This window comes from Megalops cyprinoides, chromosome 8, assembly GCF_013368585.1.
Source record: "Megalops cyprinoides isolate fMegCyp1 chromosome 8, fMegCyp1.pri, whole genome shotgun sequence".
Classification (NCBI taxonomy): Eukaryota; Metazoa; Chordata; class Actinopteri; order Elopiformes; family Megalopidae; genus Megalops; species Megalops cyprinoides.
Genome location: NC_050590.1, coordinates 36,334,516 through 36,340,704, shown reverse-complemented (window position 1 = coordinate 36,340,704; position 6,189 = coordinate 36,334,516).

The window sequence follows — 6,189 nt, the reverse complement described above, 5'->3', positions numbered from 1 at the left end:
AACTGGCTACAAGTCTCACTTCTTGCTGCGAAACATTTTTTGCTGCTTTCTGTTCAGCTTACGCTCTTGGAGTGGCATGTGCTTCTTTCAAATGCTCTTGGTTGATAACCAGACAGTCATGCTTTTTATCCAGCAATTACTCTTGACCTAGCGAAGCGCCAACAGGCAGGTGTGTAAAGGCAAGTAAGGCGAGTATCCTGCCTGGCACAAGGTGTCAAGTCATAGACATGGACCAATTTCAGGCCAACAGTCCTTCTCAGGAGGCAGCATGTGATCATAGTCTTGGTGATCATGGAGAAGCCTGTTGAATCTTTCACAGTATAGATTTACTTTACTTGTGTGTGTTTTCTTTACTCTATAAAGCTTACACAGCTCTGCAACTACTTGATTCTCAGTTTATTCCTTGATCAGTGTAATCTTTCCCTTGCTAACAGCTGCCTAGAGGGAGCATCAGTGGCGGCGTTTCAGTGTCCTGGATGATAACTTCAAAGTCAAAAACATATACTACCTTTCACCCTGGAAAGATGACACAAGGGGTTGTCTGTTATAAAATATATAAGATAGTGTGTACATTTCTCAAACACAGACCACTTAAAGGCAATGAGCTTCAACTTCATGCTGCTATAATTCCTATCATTCTTGTGTTTCAAAGTCTACTAGCATATATAATCCTTTTTACGTCCCCTTACTGCTGGTAGAGGATATTACCTAAACCAAAGCTGCTTGCATCAGGTTCAACAATGAAAGGATAGGTAAAGTCAGCATAACTTAATAAGGGGCACCTTGTCCAAGAACAGCTGAAAAGATCTGCTTTTGATATGGAGGTATTGCCTTCTCTGAGAGAAGAGTTAACTACCTCATGAGAAGGACCAGCGATCTTGGAGATGCACTCTTCTCTGTAACAGCTACAGAGCCTAAAAATGTCCTCAGCTGACTGTCCTGGGAATATGCCAGTGTCAAATTGCAGCCATTTTGTGTTGGTCTGTACCTATGCCATCTGCAGATATCTGATAGGTTTTGAACTTGATGTGAGCGATAACAGGAAGGCAATGAAGTCAGGTAATGAGAGGAGTGACATTTACATCTACATTTAGAGAGATTGTAGACAAGTTGTGCAGCTGCATTCTGGATTGCATTACATTACACTTATGTTATCCATTTATACAGCTGGATATTTACTGAGGTAATTGTAGGCTAAGTACCTTGCCCAAGGGTACAGCAGCAGTGCCCCTGTGGTGAATCTACACTGCTGGATTAGTTGTAGGGGTTTGATTACAAAGGCAGGAAGACAAGCAAAGAGGGAGTTACAGTAGTCCAGGCATGAGAGGACCTGAGCCTGAACTAGGAGCTACAGTGAATATGTAGTGAGGTACAGGTGGATCCTTCAGATGTTGTACAAAAAGAACGCAGACTACAGCCTGAGAAGAGAAGGACAGTTTGCTATCAAGTATTACAGCAAGACATTTGACAGTGGAGTTGAAAAGGTGAAAAGGTTTGTAGAGTCTAGGCTCAGGGAGAGGTCTTGAAATGGGGAGGACCCGAATGGGATAAAAAGCATCTCATTCTTAGCCAGGTTAAGCTTTAGGCAGTGGTCCACCATCTACTGTTAATGTATTTTAAGGTGAGATGCGTGCAGAAACCTGTGTGTCAGATGGTGGAAAAGACAGAAAGAGTTGCGTGTCGTCAGCATAGCATACTCTAATGGATAACACCGTTCTTCAGGAGCTTGGTGATGTGCTTGGTAATTACTCTGTACCGGGTTGGTGGAATACAGTGGTGTGGATGCACCGCTAGTGTGTCATGCACTAAATGGACCTCATGTTGAACTTTGTCAGTATACCCATAATCTTCACCTTCATAACATGTTGCTGTGGTTAACTGCATCTGCTAAATGAATGTAATGTAATGTACATAAGTTATCCAATTACAGCTTAAAGCTAGACTGTATTTTACACCAAAAATCTTGGTGTTCATTATCTTCATAAAAATACACACAAATATAGTCTCTGTGCATGTGGGTAAGCGGGCCGAGTTTCAGATAGACTTTCATGTAGGTTTTATATCTGTATAGCGTGTAGACCCAGAACTGGCGCTATATATGGGGGTCCTTAGGGGTGATAGACAGACATCAGTGCACCTCCAGTTGTCTCCCTATATCCTAATGCCCCCCCCCCCCCATTCTAATTGCACCCCTCTGTATTTTCTCCTGTGTAGACCAGTTTATAAAATTTCTTAGCTATATTAATTATTGTATTTGAATACAACTGCATTAGAATATGAGAACTCGCATTCGACAATTCCAAAAACAACTGCATCAGGTGTGTGCCTAATTATCTCTGAGGCAAGGTCCTGATACTCAGAGGTGTACTCTGATTCCCCACTGGTAACATGATGTACACAAGGAAAGTTCTCTTACAGCACATTACTTGTCAACAGCAAATTACTGACACTGTTTTGACGTCATAAATCAATGGATGATGAATCGACAACAGCCTTCCGTTTTTTTATTTCTACACTTGTAGTCTTGTAGCTAAGATGCTGCGCTAAATTATAAACATTTAGGTTACTCTACACAGTTGTATTCTGGTCAACCGTTTTTTTGATCACAGTAAAACCATGAAAACACTTACCTGTATTCTATACTTACTGTCACGTTCATGTTTCCCCTGCTTGTTTGGTGTTCACTTCCGAAAACCTGTAGTCTCTGTCTTTAGTTAATATTACTACTAAGTAATTGGGTTCACTTTTTTATTTAATATTTTATCCAAGCCCAACTGCAAGTGCTGCAACCGACAGCAAGCTCTTTTATGGGATTGGCTACACAAGCGAGACTATCAGGTGAGCTCTAGCTCCAGATCCACACATGAACTGAAATGTGTGATTCGTTTCAATTTTTTTTTGGTAATTATTATTATTATTATTATTATTATTATTATTATTCTTGGGTAGTATTGTGCACATGCTAAATACAAAAAGGAAAAAAGTTAAAATGTTAAACTCTGAGGGTAAATGAATGTAAAATATAACATAGTATAGAAATTAAACATTTATATTTGATTTATCAATTAGAGATAATCACAACTGTGAAACATTTTCATAATTATTTTTCTGTAGACTGAGTTATGTTCAGTTATGATCATTTCAATATTCAATTCCAGAATGCTCCTTTGCTGGATTCATCCCATTACTCAACTCATGTAACTTCAATCTGGTCTAGCTCTCCCCAACAGACAAGGCTGGTGACCAACTCAATTTTGTTTTCACTAGAAGTCGTGGCATTATTTCTCGATGTATCTCTGCCTCACCTCTCTGACCATTTTTCATCTCCTATGCCCTTCCACTCTCTTCAGGGCTGCCCATGATGGTATATAAACCCATGATGTCATTCCACTGCAAGCTCTGCAACCTTTTGCCTACAGCTTTCTCAGACAAGGTCCTATCCTCCCTACCCCACATACAGGCCTTCACACTGCTATCTGTTAATGCTGCTGCATTCTTCTTGTTATCCAGGCTATCAGGCACCCTTGACTCACGTTACCCTCTTGTCTCCCATCCTGCAAAACCTTCCTCCTCCAGCCCTTGGTTGTCTGACACTCACAGGCCACACTGCAATCTGCAGAAAGTAAATGGAATAAATCAAAACACCCCACTGAACTGGCAGCTTGCCAGTGTCTTCTTTCATCATTTTTTTCAATAATACAAAACAGGTTTACAGAATGTGTTTTTAATTTTACAAAAGCCTACATACAAAAAAGAACATATAAAAAACAATTCAGCAAGTAACAACAGTAATCATTTCTAGTGCATGGTCAGGCTTCCATTACTTAATTAGCAATTTTCTACCCAGTGTTACCACTCTCTGAAGCAGGCATTGGGAGGTCTTGAACTGGACAGGGCTCTCCTCATATTAACACCCTGGTTACACTGAAGGGAGCAACAAATGATCCTCTCAGAACATTCATGGATCTGGAGCCAATATCTTGGACTTTAGGAACTCTGCATGAGATAAATATAAAATTTTATTTGATATGAAACCATTCAGTGAGAGTAACATCCAATAAAAGAGGAAATCAGGAAGTAGGTAAATACTTTTTCACGCCACTATATATCTCATTACTGTTACTTCCTGGAGATGCAACTATGGCAACAGAATCTAGAAATGAACATGCAAATGTTTTCAAATGAATTTGTTACTTTTATTATTATTATTATTATTATTGTTTTACTTTTACTATTAATGTAGATGTTCAGGTTAGTAAGAATTAAAATTCAGTACCTTTTGATTAATGCCAACAAACTGGAATACAGTGTTTATGTGAAGCTATGGTGGCAAACTACTTTTCTGCACCATCTTGTATATTATACTAATGTTAATTTTACTGGGAATAGTAGTTCTCTCCAATTTTCTCCCCAACTTTGCACACTTATAGTTCCAAAACCAATAGACATATCAACATAATATTTGGTATGCAGTTTCCTCAGAAGATTTGTCATAACATACACTTTTAGTGATGTCCCTTATTAAATGCCAGAGACATTTGTGAAGGGCCTATCAATCTTACTCTCACAGTATTTTTGGAGAACTTCAGTATGCACCTACACATAAATTTATAGTTCAGTATGCGTTTTGACATATATCTGGACCATACTACCTATGAAAACTTTCCACTTTCTTTCTGTGCCATCACCTGTATATTAGTGTTGCATTCATGATGCATTCATCTGTAGATATTAACATGCATTCACAGTTTATATTTCTGATTTGGTAAGCGCTCTTATCCAGAGTTCTTCGCAAACATTCTACATACAGTTTATTGAGAAACATTATCTCGTGCTGACGCATAAGACAACACAGAGTTTTACACCTAATACAGGCCAATGTGTAGCCAATGAGATATGAGAAAGAGTAATACATGTAAATATTTACTTAACTGAGTTAGGCCTGGAAGGACAGATTACTGAGTACCAAAACTGGCAAGCAGTAAATTGCAATGATCCATGCATGAGTCCATAACAGCCTAGATGAGGAGCTGCTGCAAAAGATAACTGTTACTCATAAAAATATAATTTATACATGAATGCTCACTTGTTCAACCACTTCTCCTCAAAGGGCCTCCTCCGCACCTGTTTGGCTCCATTTGTCATTGAACCTAAAAAAGGCAATCAAACAATGTCAATAAAACATTTACATTTACATTTATTCATTTTGGCAGACGCTTTTATCCAAAGCGACTTACATCTGATCTGTATGGAAAATCCTCAATATGTGCTTCCATTAAGGACAAACATGCCCAATGTATATTTTGGAGACACACATTGAACATATTCATAAAAGTCAGTGAGAACCTTACTTACATTGCGCTTGTATATATGTAACCAATCACACTGTATGACCGTGCCAATTTACTCGCTGCTAAAAAGGAAACTCCTGACATAGCAAAAACAATGACAGTAACAATACCAACATGAAATAACCTCGGATACAATTAAATAGGGTTAGTACTCTTGTAGTGAAATAGGGTTAATACTATATCACTGGCTGTTACATGACTGCGATTTAGACCACCTTTAGTCAAATATCATTTTCTGTGTATTTATGTTGTACTGCACCTCTATAGCAATATCACTAGCTAAAGAAGCCCTTTATTTCTGACTTCCACAGCCTGGTTTATCCAACCCAACTGTATGAAGAAAAGTAGTTACATATCTGGCAACATACACTAGATACATCACGCCAACCGATGCATAGCAAGGTTTTCGTGAAGTTGCTGATTGATCCAGGTAACTGGACAAATTACAGCATTTCCTCATTTTACTGCAATTTTTTCACACAAGAGTTATAACTAGCTGTGCAAAGACCACATTCCTATTGTGCCTGGAATTCTGTCACCTTTCCACCTCGTTATGCCAGAGAGCATGCCTAGAAACTGCTCAGTGCCCATCTCGCCAGAAGGATCAGGCTTACTCATCACATGCCAATAACTGGAGTTTTGCTTGATTTTCCACAGTAGGTGTTTTATTACATTAGTGCCTAAAATCAGTTGGTCGTGTTGGACCAGCACAACTAATGTGGAGACATCCATCTTTTGACCATAAACAGTCATTTGCAAATGATAGATATACTTGGGCTGTACTTATACACCATCACAACCCACAAGCACAATGTCTGAGTGCTCCCTGGCAGTAACC